This window comes from Triticum urartu, chromosome 5 (assembly GCF_003073215.2).
Source record: "Triticum urartu cultivar G1812 chromosome 5, Tu2.1, whole genome shotgun sequence".
Lineage (NCBI taxonomy): Eukaryota > Viridiplantae > Streptophyta > Magnoliopsida > Poales > Poaceae > Triticum > Triticum urartu.
In genome coordinates this window covers 418,195,182-418,214,698 of record NC_053026.1, presented here as the reverse complement: position 1 = coordinate 418,214,698, position 19,517 = coordinate 418,195,182, and the positions used below count along the sequence as shown (strand labels likewise).

At 43.3% G+C, this 19,517-nt stretch overlaps 1 long non-coding RNA gene across 11 annotated transcripts; it reads right to left on the bottom strand.

Moving 5' to 3' along the window:
- Window positions 1-367: 367 nt before the first annotated feature.
- Window positions 368-3,778, bottom strand: LOC125509447. 11 transcript variants are annotated; one of them, XR_007284095.1, is made up of 8 exons: window positions 3,248-3,778; window positions 2,879-2,994; window positions 2,728-2,782; window positions 2,315-2,603; window positions 1,109-2,019; window positions 899-977; window positions 706-783; window positions 368-636 (listed from the first exon to the last, which is right to left on the bottom strand). It is a non-coding gene; the product is annotated as an uncharacterized LOC125509447 (long non-coding RNA). The 11 variants fall into 11 exon arrangements; XR_007284098.1 differs by having other exon boundaries at window positions 899-2,019; window positions 3,085-3,778; XR_007284097.1 differs by having other exon boundaries at window positions 899-2,019; window positions 3,175-3,778.
- Window positions 3,779-19,517: the final 15,739 nt, after the last annotated feature.

Genomic DNA, 19,517 nt, shown 5'->3' with positions numbered 1-19,517 from the left:
TATGAGCGTGCGCATGGATCATACCATAGGGTTAGTTGTATGTTGATAGGACTATGTATTGGAGGGCAAGAGTGACAGAAGCTTGAACCTAGCATAGAAATTGATGCATACACTACTAGGAAAAGGCCTACTAATGGCGCACCTGTTTTGGCTACTAATGGCGCACTACAGGTGCGCCACTAGTACCACGCCATTAGTATTTTTTACTAACTAGTAAGCATGCATGTGCAACGCATGTCTAACACAAATGTACATTGTATCAAACATCCAGAAAATTTGAAATATTATTCTTTGTGAATTAGTATGCCTTTTTTTAAAAGATGAATCAATATGCCTCTTTAATCCAAATATCAGAAGATCTTTCATATAAGTTGCATCAATTATATATTCTCTTGCAAAAATACACACTTTTCCAATATATAGTTCCCCAAACACATTAATCTCTTGCAAGTGAATTCTGGTGAAGTTCGTGTGCCAGTAGGCGTCTGTGGAGGTGAACGCCGAGCTAGTGGGGCGTAGGGCGGCGGAAGGGGTCAATTCATGCCGGCGAGCCTGTCGTCCACGCCACGGTGCCCGCCACCGCCGTCGTCGAGCGACCATTTCTTATTTCTGAATCCAGTTTCATGGCTTTGTACACTGGACAGACATTTATTCAGACCACATTCATGATCTCATCCATATAATGTACAACTTATAAAAACTTACACAAGCAAGCTATCATCAACCTCAACATTACCCAGTTCATTTAACATTATGCTTCTTGCCATCATCAGAGTACTTGTTCTGTGTGACACGATAACAGTACCATCAGATGAAATAGTTGCCGTCAGTAAACAAATACATGAACTAATGGCCATGGTCATACATAAAGTACATGGTTAGAGAACTGAAGTTGTACCTTGCTGCATTTTGAAGTGTAGTTTGGATCACTTTCACAGGGTCGATGATACCATCCTTGACCATATGAACATACTCCTCTACAGTATCCGAAATGCAAGAGTTAACTACCGAACCTCTAAAGATTACTACTCTGCTGGAGGATTATTAAACATGACATTTTTGCTGCAATTCAAAATGAACAACTAAAACACAGTTAAAAAGCACAGACCTATTTTTTGAAGGAAACGCAGGAGAGCTGCGTGATTCATTCAGAAGGAGCGGCTGACAGCCAAACTGTACATAGATCGACAGAAAAATCTGCAGACCAAAGCAAGGAAAAGAAAGAAAAAGCGAGCGGCATGGCGACTACTCGCGGGATACAAGGTGGCTAGCTCCAGCCACAACCCAACATCCAATCTCGTCCACTATCAGATCCAAGAAAAAGCACAGACCTATTGCTGCTAAAGGACAATCTGAACATGTAGAACAGAGCATACACAATAGGAAAATGACTACAAATCACCCTCCTGCAATGTAACAACAGTGTGTACACATCTATTCCTCCCAAATCACAGTACCTTAATTTCAGAAACTAATGGCCAGTCGAAAAAGACATACAAATTATCGGAAAGTCGTCAGCAGTCTGGCAATCAGATAGAAGGGAGAAATGAATTGGTCATGCAATAGACCCTCACTAGAGAAAAGAATATACAACACACTAGGATATGATTATGCTAAAAAGAGAACATACCTGAGAGGAAGAGCTATCAATTACCATGCAAAAGCTGCTCTTATAGTTATTGGCAATGAAATGGCTCTAGGTCAAAAATTGATGTGTGATCTCAACTTTGTTTAAATGAAAGGTGTTGGCTTATTAAATTTATAGGACTAAAAAGACAACATGCACATATTATCACTTGAGTTTGCACGGGATCGCTAACCAGATAAGGATGAGCAAATCAAGTAATCCCCCATTATACATAATAACTTACTAAAAAGGGACCTAGCCCATTGAGCATATTCAGTAGAAAGTAACGGAAGCACTAATAAGAGTAATAAAAAAAGTAAGATTGTGATCAGAAGATTGTAGCTTACCAAGATTTTTTTCTCCTGCCTACACTGAACTTCTTAACATCATGGCTGCAGAAGAGACAAAAGAGAAGTATACACTTGATTAGATTTAAAACTGATTTCCAATAGTCCTCCCGCATCGTAGGTACCATGTTCCCTTGAAGGTAATATCAACAAAATAAATATCTTGCTCTAAAGTCTCAATTAACATAATAAACATATATGTATGGAATATAGAGTAATTCAAAAAGGAGAACTGATCCAATTGAAAGGGATTGTGAGGAATGAAACAACTCCATTAACATTTCAGACCCGGATGAACCTATCTATAACAACAGACAAATAAATAGATGAGCGGGCATACCCGAATTCCACTGCGGAAAGAGTGGGTGATTACTTTTCATGCTTATTCGCCAATAGGTATTTTATCAGATGGATCAAATGAACTCCTTTGTATTAATCAGTAGTCAGTGCGGTGGCAGGTTAGTTCTTGGTGTTTCAGGCCAAAAGATGAGCTCCAAGAGTTTCTGAAATCAGTCTAGCACTATAGCTAGCATAGGATTACACCACCCATCATTCTTCGCATGATTTGTGGTACAGGATGGCGCCGCACCACTCGTGCAATTGACGTGTGGTTAAAGTGTGACCAGCAGCTGCATCCACCTCAAAAGAAAAACAATAATTGGTAGAGACCTAGAGGAAACTGAGTGAGAAATAGCTCAGATTAAGCATTCATATTTGGTTCTGCAGTAAAATCTTGGTCAGAACATAAATTACCTAAGACTCTGCTGTACGGAAGCTCTAACTCCATCAACGAATTTGGATCTTTTCTCTGTCTTGCAGATAAAATATTTAGTATTTCAAGCATGATCTAGGAAAGAGTTATTTTAAAGCCTAATTGATCATGGAAGAAGCAAGAAGAGCTTACCTTTGATCCAGAATTGCAGACCTAGCGATTTTCTTTGCTATAACAGCCCTTGTGAAGTGATCTTGCCTCATGAGTGTCTCCTACCTCCGTTGAAATATAGTTGTGCCAGACCAGACCTCAAAAATTAACCCAAACACAGATTCAACTGACTGCTAGAGCAGCTAGCTAAGCATGACAAATTTCTATAAACTTGCACAAATATCTACCTAATTAGTTTGAAAACGAAACCAACTGCTGGTATCCTTGAAAGATAAAAAAAGATCAAGTGAAATGTAACTGGTCCATAGATCACTGACCCATGTACAGTTTCAGAGTTTCTCGTTCCTTTGTGGTGCACACTTTTGAGTATAGCAGAGCTCATCTTCTCACCATGACTGAATTGATCACCACACATCAGGATGATATCCTGACAGTCCACGCCGTCAAGCTGACGCCGGGTCGCTGCTTGAGCCCACTCATCATGCTGCCACCAGGAACTTGTGCGACGTCTGCGTGGGACATCATCGTCTTCTTGGCCCACGACCGGTTCTTGGGGGACACCCTGTTTGCCGCCGACACGCCCACGCGACGGCGGCATGCCGACCTCGGCTCCTTCCGCGCCCCACTCGATCCGCTTTTCCTTGGTGCAGCAGGACCGGAGGGAGCGGCGTCAGCTCCGTGGTGGCCTTCCAAGTCCCTGCGACGTGCTTTGGGGTCTTGAGCGGATCGGCGACCGCAACGATGGCGTCTGTTGCGCGGGCAGCAGCGGAGGCGGGGAGGGCGTCCGTGGGGAGAGGGGAGCACGACGGTGGGGAGGGAGGCGGGGCGTAGTTGGGGGTAGGGGATGATGCGTTTAGCGGCGTGATGTGCGGAGGTTTGTTTGCCTGGGGTGGATCGCGCATCGCGGGGGGCAGGACGTGCGTAGAGTCTGCCTGGCAGAACATTTAATCTGGAGCGTTAATTTGTGCAGCTGATCTTTGATGTAATATGGATTGTCAGATATGAGTTAGTTTGATTGATCTAACGTCTCTGGTACTTCTGTGTACAATTTGTTGTGTGGTTTTAGGGCTACTCAAGTTTGCTCTTTTAATAGTAGTAGAGATGCCGCACCACAGGTGCGCCATTAGTATCTGGTATACTAATGGCGCACTTAGCGTACCACATGGAAGTGCGCCATTAGTAACAATTTTTTTTCAGAATTTTTTTTCAATTTTGTTTTTCATTTTTTCATTTTTTTTCAAATGTTTTTTTTCAAAATTTTATTAATCTCAGGTCACTATGGCTTAATCTCGGGTCAATATGCTTAATTGCAAGTCAAATCACACTCTGTGGTCAAACTTTCCGGAAGGTCACCCATCCTCACACTACTCCAGCCCAAGCACGCTTAACTTCGCAGTTCTATCCAACCCCAGCACCAGCTCACTTCACAGACACTTATTGATATATCTAGCATATCAATTCTATTAAACCTTGTTGATGTCTAGGACTTTGTTCATATTCATGAGTATGATGAAATTTTGAAAAAATATTTCAAACTTCCCGGTCATATTACGTATCATATTTTGAAAAAAAATTCCAATTTTTTTTGAAACCAATTTTTTTCCTGTTACTAGTGGCGCACCTAGCAAATGGTGCGCCACTAGTAAGTTTGATATTTTTTCATTTTTTCCTCTAGATCTTAAAAGCCTCGTATCTTTCTTTCTGTTAGGTTTTTGGGGATTTTAAAGATGTTGAACGGGGTTATGCCCCGAGTAGATGATTTTTTCATATAAAAAACTTTTTAATCCGAGTTCGTATGCAAAAGTTATGCCCATTTTACTAAATTCCAGAGAAATTTTGCAAATAAAGTTGAAATTCATATTTGTAAATTTTCCCAACAACTATACCACATATCACATGGGAAACTTATTTTTTTTTAATTTTTTTGACATTTCCATCATTTTCTTTTATTTTATTTTTAAAACTAAAAAGGCGGTCCATGGGGGGGTGCATTTAGCACCAAGGTTACTAATGGCGCACCACATGTCAGGTGCGCCATTAGTAATCCTGGTGCTAAATATATTACTAATGGGGCACCTGGTGTGTGGTGCGTCATTAGTAATTTAAAAAAAAAAATTGTTAGTAATGGCGCACCAATGGATAGTGCGCCATTACTAGTTAAATTTTTTATTACTAATGGCGCACCTGTATGTGGTGCGTCACTACTATATAGCAGTGGCGCATCACATACACGGTGCGCCATTAATGTCCATATCATCTATAGCCCTTTTCCTAGTAGTGATACGGGATTGAAGGGGGACCAATATATCTTAATGCTATGGTTGGGTTTTACCTTAATGAACGTTAGTAGTTGCGGATGCTTGCTAATAGTTCCAATCATAAGTGCAGAGAATTCCAAGTCAGGGATGACATGCTAGCAGTGACCTCTCCCACATAAAACTTGCTATCAGTCTAGTAAAGTAGTCAATTGCTTAGGGACAATTTCACAACTCCTACCACCACTTTTCCACACTCGCTATATTTACTTTATTGTGTATTTATCTAAACAGCCCCTACTTTTTATTTACGTGCTCTTTATTATCTTGCAAACCTATCCAAAAACACCTACAAAGTACTTCTAGTTTCATACTTGTTTTAGGTAAAGTGAACGTCAAGCGTGCGTAGAGTTGCATCGGTGGTCGATAGAACTTGAGGGAATATTTGTTCTACCTTTAGCTCCTTGTTGGGTTCGACACTCTTACTTATCAAAAACTGTTGCGATCCCCTATACTTGTGGGTTATCAAGAGGGACGCTGATATGTCTCCAACGTATCTATAATTTATGAAGTATTCATGCTATTATATTATCTGTTTTGGATGTTTATGGGCTTTACTAAACACTCTTATATTATTTTTGGGACTAACCTATTAACCGGAGGCCCAACCCAAATTGATGTTTTCTTGCCTATTTCAGTGTTTCGAAGAAAAGGAATATCAAACGGAGTCCAAACGGAATGAAACCTTCGGGAGAGTTATTTTTGGAACGGAAGCAATCCAGGAGACTTGGAGTAGACGCCAGGGAAGCTTCGAGGAAGCCACGAGGCAGGGAGGCGCGACCTACCCCCTGGGCGCGCCCCCACCCTCATGGACCCCTCGTGGCTCCCCTGACCGACTTCTTTCGCCTATATATGTCCATATACCCTAAAAACATTGGGGAGCAGAATAGATCAGGAGTTCCACTGCCAAAAGCCTCCATAGCCACCGAAAACCAATCTAGACCCTTTCCGGCACCCTGCCAGAGGGGGGAATCCCTCTCCGGTGGCCATATTCATCATCCCGGCGCTCTCCATGACGAGGAGGGAGTAGTTCTCCCTCGGGGCTGAGGGTATGTACTAGTACCTATGTGTTTGATCTCTCTCTCTCTCTCTCGTGTTCTTGAGTCGACACGATCTTGATGTATCACGAGCTTTGCTATTATATTTGGATCTTATGATGTTTCTCCCCCCTCTACTCTCTTGTGATGAATTGAGTTTTCCCTTTGAAGTTATCTTATCGGATTGAGTCTTTAAGGATTTGAGAACACTTGATGTATGTCTTGCATGTGCTTATCTGTGGTGACAATGGGATATCACGTGATCCACTTGATGTATGTTTTGGTGATCAACTTGCGAGTTCCGTGACCTCGTGAACTTATGCATAAGGGTTGGCACACGTTTTCGTCTTGACTCTCCGGTAGAAACTTTGGGGCACTCTTTGAAGTTCTTTGTGTTGGTTGAATAGACGAATATGAGATTGTGTGATGCGTATCGTATAATCATACCCACGGATACTTGAGGTGACATTGGAGTATCTAGGTGACATTAGGGTTTTAGTTGATTTGTGTCTTAAGGTGTTATTCTAGTACGAACTCTATGATAGATTGAACGGAAAGAATAGCTTCATGTTATTTTACTACGGAATCTTGAATAGATCGATCAGAAAGGATAACTTTGAGGTGGTTTCGTACCCTACAATAATCTCTTTGTTTGTTCTCCGCTATTAGTGACTTTGGAGTGACTCTTTGTTGCATGTTGAGGGATAGTTATATGATCAAATTATGTTATTATTGTTGAGAGAACTTGCACTAGTGAAAATATGAACCGCAGGCCTTGTTTCCTAGCATTGCAATACCGTTTTCACTCACTTTTGTCATTTGTTACCTTGCTGTTTTTATATTTTCAGATTACAAAAACCTATATCTACCATCCATATTGCACTTGTATCACCATCTCTTCGCCGAACTAGTGCACCTATACAATTTACCATTGTATAGGGTGTGCTGGGGACACAAGAGACTCTTTGTTATTTGGTTGCAGGGTTGCTTGAGAGAGACCATCTTCATCCTACGCCTCCCACAGATTGATAAACCTTAGGTCATCCACTTGAGGGAAGTTTGCTACTGTCCTACAAACCTCTGCACTTGGAGGCCCAATAGCGTCTACAAGAAGAAGGTTGTGTAGTAGACATCATGCGACTGAGCGGCGCACGCCGGGTTGGACTGGTAAGCACCTGCCTTTTAAGGAGGTAGCTAGGTCTGCTCACCGGCCGCCCACACAACGTGTAGGAGTTCCCGGGGCAATGGCCCAAGACCCGTGGGGGCATAGGTTTAGTCCGGCGTGTTGACCTCTCTATTAAGCCTAGGTTGGGTTGCAGCATATCGTTTAGCCAAGGCCGGGCATGACCCAGTAAAGTGTGTCCGGACAAGGTTAATCGAGCGTGGTGGGTAAGTTGGTGCACCCCTGCAGGGAAGAAAACATCTATCGATAGCCTGTCCTACGGTAACGGACACTCGGAGTTGTATCCCGATCGATACAACTAGAACTGGATACTTGAGGTGATAACTGGATAGTATGGCTTTGGGATTGTTTTCTTGCAGGGAGTCGAGGAAGTGATCTTTGGGCGAGGTACAACATGCTTACCAATATTATAATATGCCACTCTTATCTCTTCTGATGTTGTAAGATGCTAGTCTTTGATAGGCTAGGCTTTCCCCCTTCTCTTCTAGCGTTCTGCAGTTCAGTCCACAGATACAACCCATTTCATTGACACCGATGCATATGTCGTGTAGATCCTTACTTGCGAGTACTTTGGATGAGTACTCACGGTTGCTTTGCTCCCCTTTTTCCACCACTTTCCATTCTTCCTGGATGCTGCAACCAGATGGTGGAGCCCAGGAGCCAGAGGACACCACCGACGACGACTACTACTACCACAAGGGTGCCTACTACTACGTGGAGGCCGCCGACAACCAGGAGTAGTTAGGAGGCTCCCAGGCAGGAGGCCTTGCCTTTCCGATCATTCATACTTTTGTGCTAGCCTTTTTAAGGCATCCTTGTTTAACTTATGTCTGTACTCAGATATTGCTGCTTCCGCTGACTCGTTTGTATTCGAGCTTATGTATTCGAGCCCTCGAGACCCCTGGCTTGTAATAGAAAGCTTGTATTATTTTAATTTGTGTCTAGAGTTGTGTTGTGATATCTTCCCGTGAGTCCATGATCTTGATCATACACATTTGCGTGTATGATTAGTGTACGATTGAATCGTGGGCGTCACAAGTTGGTATCAGAGCCGACTGCCTGTAGGAATCCCCCTTTTCAACTCCTTGGCCGAAGTTGAGTCTAGTCATTGAAAAGTATTTACTAACATGGTTGTGTGGCTTACGGGCCCATGTCGCCATTGGGTGTTATTAGGATATTTTATTCCTCTTCTTTACTCTGGGATTCTGATCTCTCTTCTATTCGGTTTACAGATTTTACTAATTCTAACCCTAGGTTCTCGTAACTACTTCCTCCCGGAGAGCCCTTCATTCTAGACGATCGCCTGCTTCACCAGAAGATTTCGAAGATACTCTTCTTGATGTTTTTCCGATACCCTTGTGCCCATCGCTTTTGCAACTCCCTTCCATCGACAAACCCCTATGGATAACTACATACACTTGCCGTTCATACAATCATTCCCAGTTTCTCTTGTTATTACAAGATACATCGAATTATTCTCTGACTTTTTAAGAATCCTTTGAGCTACTGCCTTGCAGCTCTTTTCCACATGAATACACCTATGAGTAATTCCTCACACTTATCGAGGATTTGATCATCCATAGTTGTTCTTGTGTTTCACAAAATTCTTCGAAATACTATTCGATCTCCCGAAATCCTCAGTAGCTTATTGCTCTTGCCCTTCACCACCTGCTTGCATTATGTTTAATTCCATACACTACAAAAAAATACACTTCCGTGATGATACATGTTTGTCGGAGTAGGTCGTTTTTTGTCATGCATGTACATCCATGACAAATTTATGACAGAATCAAGATAGTCATACCTGCGCTGTCGTAGAAGTGTTCCATGACATTACCAAAATTATCATCATGGAAGTGTCCACTTCCATGACGATAAATCGCGCGTCACAGAAGTGCTTTCGTCAAGGGTGACCGACACGTGGCATCCACCGTAACGGAACGCCGTTAAGCTATCGGGTCGGGTTTTGGATCCGTTAACCCGTTAACAGCCCCGACCAATGGGAAATTTCCACGTGTAAAATTCTTATTGGCCGGACGAAACACGTGTCAGCTCGTCAGTGGGTCAGATAGGCGCCTATGATATGTCGACACGTGCCACGGTCCACCACTGGCCCATTTAGCTTACAAAGCCGGCCCGTTTGACTTGGTCAAAAGTTAACGGGCTGGCCCATGAAAAGCCTGTTAACTGTCTCTTCGCAAATAGCCCATTTTACGGCCCGTTAACTCACGGCCCATTAGGCCCTAAAGGAAATCGGCCTAACAACGTCATGTGGGCCGTCGAATATAATACCAGCCCATTTCACTTTCGGCCCATGTATGGCCCACGACGTCTTTCGGCCCATATGAGGCCTTCGTATCTTTCGGCCCTTTACAGGCCCACGGTGACTCTAGCCCATAATGAACAGTAATTTTCTTTATACCTGTTAACGACCCGTGATTTACATGGGCCGTTTCCAGCCCGTGTTAGCTTTCGGCCTATTGACGACCCATACGTTCTTGGGCTCCTTTTCGGCCCTCGCTTACTTCCGACCCGTTACTGGCCTGTTCCCCTAATGGGCCAAATTCGGCCCATGGCAAGAGTCGGCCCGTTACTGGCCTGTTCCCCTAATGGGCCAAATTCGGCCCATGGCAAGAGTCGGCCCATTACTGGCCTGTTACCCTAATGGTCCAAATTCGGCCCATGGCAAGAGTCGGCCCGTTTCTGGCCTGTTAACCCGTTGCGCCGTTTCCAGCCTGTCCTATATTCTGGCCCATTAACGACCCATTATGCCTGTGACAGAATTAAGCCTTTGCTGTCCTACGGCCTGTTAACGACCTGTTACCATGCTGGGCCGATACCAATTACGCCCGATTACGGCCCATGTAGACCCATTTATCCGACGGCCCGAGGCCCACCGATTACAGGCCCATTTATCAACGGCCCGTAGGAGACCCATGGATCCTACAGCCCGTATATGGCCCATGGTAGTTGCGGCCACTAGCAAACCAGGGAAAAAGAAGACTAGGAAATAAATAAGGACGAAACTAACGCTAGGCTATTAAGGCGATTGCACAGATTACATCCACTCGGCATCAAAGATCGCCACCAGTGCAAATATAGGGAACACCCTACACTATACAAAAATGGCTTGTTGTTTTCTTCAGCCGGTGGCTGCACGTTAAGAATAAATTTTGTATCACATCAAAACAGATTACAACTATATAACAAAAGGAAGGTTGGCATAAAAGTTACAGTCTAGCAGATAAATGCACCACCAGAAGCTCAGAAGCTCAGTTCATTTGACCTGACTGTTACGTTTTCATGTTGTATTGTCTGATGGAGCACCATAACCCTCGCCTTCATTTCCCCTAGGCTCCTGAACAACATAGCAAATGTCTGATAGTCTGGTTTCAAAACCATTCATATCTTAACAACATTGAGCAATGTTTCTCCTTGTTTCACAAAGGGTCTCTGTTAGGGAATGGACTTGTGTCTGGAGCGCAGATACAACATTGCTTTGAGCTTGCATATCTCGATCATGAGGCAGTTTGGACGATATTGCCTTAACAACCAACCCAGTATTACGCAGGAACATGCTTTTGGCACTGTTAGTGGACAGGTACTGACCCACTGCAGCAAGAGCTGACATTGCGGTTATAGTTGCCTCGCCACCTTCAGAAGGTGGCGGTTCCACCATTTTTTCCATAGCTCGCTGAAAAGTTGAGGTTTTACATTTGTAGTACCAGAGCAGAAGATATTAAGGAGGCAGCAAAACCAAACAAAATAGCTTTGGTCTATATACAGAACTTATTCTGGTGAACCCATGTAAAATATTAGTTGTATTTTATTGCAAAGTACATAATAAAACCAGGTTCCAAACATATGACCATGTACCATCGCTAATGTATTGTCTATTTCTTCACATTGTATTGATGGCTAAGGATAAAGAGACGAAGTTTATAATACAGTAAGCATAGTATGACATCATTCATATCACAAAACAACTGAGAACAGACAAACAGGCAATTGTAACGTTGTGTGGGCAAGTCCAGCACGGAACTAGATTACGGGTCAAGATCAAAGGAACATCACTCCTCTCTTTTAAACCTTGTAAGGTGCAATGATATGCTAAGACAATTGTGTATAAAATTGAAAAGAGTAATAGACATTGGCTGCATACCATGCAGTTCAAGGCACAAGTCAGAGTAAGTAGTAGTTAAAAGGCATGAGGATTAAGGACTTACAACAACGGCTTTGACTGGTGTAGTCATGCCCTTCTTCTTGCTGGTGTGACGGTCCTTGAAGATTTCCACAACATTTGGTTCAGGTACTTTTTGGTCCTTGCGGGCTTTCCTCTGCATTTCGAACAAGTCAATATAGATCTGATAATATGGTACATCGAAAAGAGTGAAACATCAGCTAATTACAAGAGCCTTGTAGTGTGCAATATAGCTACGAGATCCTGTCGTGTGTTGGAATTTCACTTTCATACGGTTGGCCTTGTTCTTTGAACAGTTCACCTACAAGAAGACAGATTTGTGTGGCATATGCATAAATAGGACTTCAACATGTGATCTGATCACATATATACATAATGTACCTGATACTTCGGATCAGACCAGTGTTTAACAAGGCCCCTCCAGTCTTCATCCGATATATTTTCCACTGGAGATGTTTGGGAAAGTTCACTGTTAGCCTGGCCTTCAAAGTGAGTTTTCCTCAAGTTATACCGATATTGTCGTAGAGCAGACTTGAAAACATGGGTGCAAGCTTGTCTGGTTGCATCATCTTGGCTATCCAACTTGAACCTCATCTATTGAAAATTATGGGAGTCTCATTATCAGCAACCTAGAAAGTATGGGACAGAGCAAGACGATATTACTAGTTTCCATACATAACCATACTTACAGATAAATGGTCGAGGAAGGTGTTGAACTGGGTTTCGTCTTTATCATTCCTGTACTGAATCCATGTTGGGAGGATACGTACATGACACCTAACGGCAACCGCTGTCTCTGATACTAACTTGGCTGACTCTATAGCATCACGTGGCCTTTTTAAACCTGCCTCAAAACGGATCTCCATTCTTCCTCCTCTAGATTTAGTTAACCTATCGAGCATTATCCCTGATGTTTGTTTCCTCTTGCGCCTAGGTGCTAGTCCAACAACGAACATAGGAAGTGTCAGTGTACATCAAACTGTGAGACTACATATAAAGAAGCATGCAACTGTAACTTGAATCCAGCAACTACGTTCTTGCTGTTGAAGCTCACAAGGTTCATCTGATATTGCCAACTCATCTTGTGTCAAGAGTGCTTGGGAAGTATGTGTCAGCAAGGGAGCTTGGGAACGTGCTGCTAGCTCAGTTGACGCATGAGTAAGTCGTGCAGCTGGTAGTACTGTGGTAGGTGTTGCAAGAACTAGGGCTGTCTCTTCTTGTTTGGTGGCAGCTATTTGTTTCTTTTTGGCTTTTTTGCAACTCGTGTAGCATGGGATGCCATGTTTGTAGAATTTTCCGCTGGACTTTGACCTTCTATTGCACCATCAGTACCAGCAGAATCTGCAGGATTCATCCGCTTCTCATTCCCTGCCATTCTGTGTTTCTTCCTCTTTCTCTATGCCATGTTAAGTCAAGCCGACAAGAAAAACGAATGACAATTTAGTTCTTCAGAACAAATTGATGCGTGGTGCAGACGGACTGAACTTTGATGTTAGACAACCACATGATAGGAGGATGTAATATGTATGAAAAACAGGACGGACGAGATAACCAGAACTATGATGTGTAAACTAACAAGAAGACATTTCACCAAATTAGAAGCAATGCAATGGAAGGTAGACACCATATGAAAGATGCTACAAATATCGCTCTGCCAAGTTAGCAGTGTCTCATCATAAATGGCGTTTAAACAAATATGACGCAGTATAAGAAATAAATCATATGCAAGATGCAAACAACATCACACTACCATGTTAGAGGTCTCTCGTCATTAGTGCCATTGCATATTCACAACATTGCATATTCACAGCTTATGATGTGTAAACTAAGGAGAAGGCATTTCAACAAATTAGAAGCAATGAAAGCTAGACACCATATGAAAGATGCAACGAATATCACTCTACCAAGTTAAAACTGTCTCGTCATAAGTGCCATTTCAACAAATTAGTAGTACAAGCTAGAAAAGAATGTGAGATGTAACCTATATCACACTCCGAAGTCAAACGTGTCTTATGATAAGTGATTGCTGCAGGTTACACAACAGTAGTAATTTGATGTAAGAACATGGTGTGATAGAAAGATATTGTATGTTCTAGAAATAGGAACACGTATCTTATTCAAGTATAATGTGTAAAGTAAGCAGATGGAATTCAACAAAATTAGAAGCAATACAAGCTAGACATCACACATAACATGCAACCACATATAATAGTGCCAAGTTAGAGGGAGCACCCTTGATGCTGCACTAGGGGAGACGTGCTCATCATAAACACAACTTTGTTGAGTGTCTATGCATGTGTTGTCTTGGAAATCATCTTGGGGGTGTGGAGGAGTAGAAACTGTAGAGGCCCTCCGTTCGGAAGGAGCACCTTTATCCGCTGCCTTGCTAACTTCCTTCCGCTTTATTGATTTTGAATTGTCAAGTAAAACCGACAAGAAAAAGCAATAAAATTCTCTCTTCAGAACTCATTCATGCATGATACTAACAATCACTACTTTGATGTAAGGCAAACACATGATACCAAGATGGCATATGTACAAAAAACAGGACGACATGGCATGTTCACAACTGTTTGTGTAAACTAAGCAGAAACCATTCCAGCAAATAAGAAGCAATGCAAGCTAGACACCACATGAAAGATGCAACTGATATGACTCTGCCAAGTTAAAAGCGTCCCATCATAAATGGAATTTCAACAAATTAGAAGCAGCGCATGCTATAAATCATATGAAAGATGCAACTAATATCGCACTGCATATACTAAAGGTGTCTCGTCATGTTGATTGATGCGGGATACAAAAAACAATAGTTTTATGTAAGGACATGCTTAATAGACATATGTACTATGTACTAAATACAAGAAGGCATGTCACATTAACAGGTATAATGTATAAGCTAAGCAGACTAGCACATGCAGTTTAACCAGATTGGAAGAATTACAATCTAGACACCATATGCAACATGCAACCACATATCACGCTGCCAAGTTAGAGCAAGCACCTGCGATGCTAGTGTAGGGGAAATGCTGTAATCAACTACAGAGCTACGTTCACTATCTTCATCTAGCATTTTTGTTTCTTGAGAATCATGTCGGGAGGCTGACGCTGCATTCTTTAAATGAGGAGTAGTCCCCTTGCCTACCTGCCTCGTCATAAGTGATTGATGAGGGATACACAAGAACATTAGTTTGATGTAAGAACATGGTTAATACACAGATGTACTAGTATGTACCAAAAACAGAAAGGCATGTCACATTCAAAGGTATAATCTGCAAGCTAAGCAGATGCAATTTAACCAAATTGGAAGCAATACAAGCTAGACATCCGGTTGGAGTGGTGAGCATGATCATCTAGGACCTGAGAGCCTAGTGGGAGGCGGGCTGCTTCGCCACCATCGCAGCTTTTTAGTTGGCTTCCAGGTGATGCCTATCTTTGCTGGGCTTGTCACTGGCTCGGCCAGTGCCCTGACTAGCTATTTGTCTTCTGGTGCTCACGGGATGGTGGTTCATGTAAAAAAATATCTTTCCTTATCTTACCGACTTCGGCCTTTCGAATACAAGCTAGACACCATATGGAACATGCAACCACATATGACACCGCGAAGTTAAAGCAAGCACCTGGGATGGTGGTTCATTGCGAGCGAGGTCATCAACTCCAGAGCTATGTTTACCGTCTCCATCTGCTGACACTGCACCCTTTATAGCGCTGTAACGTGTCTTGCCTACCCGCATATGAAGCTGGAGCGACTTCTCTCTTTTCTTTTAGGCTTCTCTCATGGCAGCAGAGTCTGAAGTACCCTTGCATAAAAACACAATAGTGAGAGAAAGGGTGAAGTGTGTGCAGAACTAGTGGACTGTAAAAGTAGCAGATAGCAGGTGCCTGAAAAATAAATGACAGGAGACATATGATAGCTCTACAACATTGCTTGGCAAACAAAATTAGATTCTACTCCGTATGATTTTGTAATATATGAGCACAGGAAATGCAGGTACTCCTCCAGCACACCGCCACATGTGGTCATATCTAAGATAACAGTCGACTGAAAATAAATAGGTCAGTCGATTTTTTTAATGAACCGTCAGATCTATAAGGAACAGGCAGATGGCCTTCGTCTACCTCCCGCCAGTCACTGTTGACGATCTTTCTCGAACCGCCAGCGACCACTGACCCAGACCCCTGCCTTCGCCGCCCCGCCCTCCCATCGACCTCACACCACCGCCGTGCTTGGCAGCGCCCCCAAGCCATCCCTTTAATCCCGGCCGACCTCCAGATCGGGCGCCAATAGCTCTAGGCCGCACACGCCCCTAAGATAAACACCAAGGCGCTGCTTCCCCGGCGTAATAAGCATACTAGCGCCTGTTATGCCGGGGAATGCTTCCATTAATTGGGAATCAACTGGCCAGAAATTGAAATTCAGGGGGGTGGCAGACCTCTAGCTAAGGTGAAATAGTATATGAGGAGAAACCTTGTGCATTGCGAGTTACTAGGAACATCTAGTATCAAGAAGAAGCGGTCAACTAGTGTCTTCTGTGGGATGAATACCATGCAAGCAGAGACGTAAGATTTGCACGAATAAGGGAAGAGGAGTACTTTTTTTGGTTGCCGGTGTGGTCACCTCCACATGTCGTGCCGGTCTTCTTCTTTTTACCGGGGAAACCGATGTTCTGGAGGGTGCAGGCTTGGATGAACCCATGGCCAAATTGTTGACTGTGTTGCCGTGGCCGTATGTCGGCGGAGGGGAAGCAGATCCGAGGCGGCGAAGGACGGCGTAGCAGGAACAACTCCGGTGCGGTGGAGGGTGGCGAAGTTGGAGCGGCAGCGGTGAGGCGCAGGACAGCGTGGTTGAACTGGCTTGGATACGGATGGCTCGGCCTCAGCTTCAACTACTAGCCGTGGAGGGCGTTGCGGTTGAGGTTGCGGTGGACGACGACATCGGGGTATCGGCTCCGGCGTGATGGAGGAGGGCGGCGGTTGATGGGTGGGATGGGGAGGTGGACGGAGGACGCCGAGGTTTCGCGGCTGGTGGAGAGGTAGTTTTGGCGCCCACGGAGTATGAATGGGGAATCAGACGGGTGGGGGGAACCATGTTTCGGTCTGGGAGACGCTTGTTTTTGGCTTTTTTGAACAGAAGATGGGACGCGCTTGTTTGGAATTTGGGGAAAGTACAAACTTTGCCCCCTCTTAAATTTCAGACCTACTGCGGGTCGGGGGTAGGATGGTAATCCCAGGTGTCCGAAATAGTGGGTGGGAGCGATTTCGGCCGCGCGCATGTGTGCTTAGGCGACCATTGTGTATGAATGTTTTTCGGATGCAGTTGCGTGGCGTCTAGATGAAGCTACAAACCTACCCCGGTTTAGACCTTTGGACATCGGGCCGGTAGGTTTCACGGGGCGGAGTTATTAGAAAAGTAATTTCCTTGTACTACCAAACATTGGTCTCAAGCGGTTTCAGGCGAGTAGAGGCTCTTTTGGAGCTTCGTTCAAAATTTTGAAACACAAGCATTCACGTTTAGAGTACGCTTGAACTATTAGGATTGACCTAAATAGACAACGTTATATTTGACCGTGTATGTTTGAAAACCTCATTAAATTATCCGCTTCCTTTTGAAATTTTGACACTTGAAAATCCTATAACTACGATTATTTTGGAATGGAGGAGCTAAATTTGAATCTATTTGGTACACGACTACATATGCTATTATGTACAAAATGAGAGCAAAGATTGGTGCCCCCATAATTTAGGTATGGTTTACAAATGCCATGATATCAAATTCAAATAATTGAATGGACTTCATGTTGAATTCGATTTTTTTAAACCACCTTAAGTTGAATTCAAATGTATGCTAGTTCATAGGTAGCTATTTATAATGTCCATTGTGTAACTTTCGTATGTATAATGTGCTTTACACACACAACATGAACTATACTCACGTTTATATTCGATTGCTAAAGCGATGCATTGTCTGGAGTTCAAAATACTAACTATGTGGATCAATTGTGTCAAATAATAACATAGACATGCTCAAATTCGATAGAATCTAGATGTCTGATGGATCAATGACCGCTCCTTACGCGCTTGCAAATATCATGATCCCATCCTAATATTTGGATACAATTTATATCTTTAATCAATGTGTAGAGCAGTCTTTTACGTGTAGTTTCACTCTCCATCAGTGGTCTCTCACACATGCTCACACACTCTCTCCCGAGGTGTCTTTCTCGCACACATGCTCTAGATATAACCCTCCCTCCCTCTCGTAGCCATTTACAACTGTTTCCACTAACCTTTATCACAAGCACTCTTCCTCTCGCAAACATACACACGCACAATCCTCATCGACCCTTTCTATATACATGGACCTGCCTACGTGTCTCATGTACGCACATTATCTTTACGCCTGTCTCTCACGCATTGTCTCACACCTCTCTTCCTAATCGACGAGTATGATTCTAGCAGAGCATTCTGTAGGATGCCCCTTAAAGTTAGGTTGGATGAATAGTAATATCAGAGATAAAGGGGTTACCTTAGTCTGAGAACCTAGGGTTACAAATCCTAGCCGGCTTTGTCAGTGGACACAGAGTCCTTCACAATTCTGCTATCTTTGTCTTGTACGACTAGTCATCCATGGGTCTTCCTAAATGCGTCACGGGCCGACCAATGTGGCGCAGGACGGAACCGAACGAAGGGCCTCACCTCGATCCACCGGACCTCACGCGGTGACACACCCTCTGCCCACACGTCTCATTATCTTCTCACACCCACACATACCAACACAAACACCACACACACAGAAAATTTCTCCTGGTGCCTCTATTCCCTCCCCCCCTTGCATATACACACTCAAGGGAATGGAATCTCTTGTCGTGACGTCATATTCGTCTCTCTCTCTAGACCACTCTCATTTCTCGTGCTATCTCTCCCACGCCCCCCGTCGGCCCCTCTATCCATGCCTCTCTCGAATACGTAATACACACACATACCTCTCTAGGCCCCACCAAATGCATCAACTACACATTCACACATGTTACACCACGTACCCCATTGATCTAAAAAGCCCTCTCTTCACGTTTATTTCGCATACAACATTCCTTTTGAATAAAGTGTGGCCAAAAAATTATTCTAGAGTTTCTACATATATACAACATTACAAAGTTATATGGAGGAGTACGAACGCTAATTTGCATTGCATGGTGCCCACAATGATATTTAGTCCGCACTATGAATTTGTATATTTTTATACTATATACAAAGTTAGTCATAATAAAGAGAAACGAAGAGCATCTCTGTCTCCATCGCATACCCCCCTATACGCCCCTTTCACGTATGCACACAAAACTATCTCCAGGTCCTCTAAAAGTAAGCCCCCAGAAAATTCACGCATGTTTCATCTTTCTCTCGCGATATATGCAATGATGATCATTGTATTTGAAGCGAAAGCACGATACATACATTGGACTTCAGAATCCACTCATTACGGTCACCATTTATGTTTAGTGGTTATTATACAGTCACGGGCTCACCGTACAACTCTGTATTTTCTCATGACATGACTAGTTGACCAGTTAAACGCTCCACGTGGCACCTCTAGTGTTGCATCACATTATCTCACTACCATCGTGCCCACCTGTCGACTTGTATCTACTCTACATCTACACTCTTATAAAATACATAAAATACACTTTATAAAAAACAGAGTTGGTGCTGATGGTGTGCCTGCCATCCTGCAATATAGGCCGTCCAATTTATATCTGACGGATAGGAAAGAAACTATGGAAATTTTGCAAAATGGTACCCACACACCTCTCCAAATTTGCAAATAAGGCCTTCCCTCGTTCATCCTTTTCTCTCACAAGATAAACAAGTCATACAAATGCATCTTGATGTTACGTGCAACGCACGGGCATCTTGCTAGTAAGAATGAAAA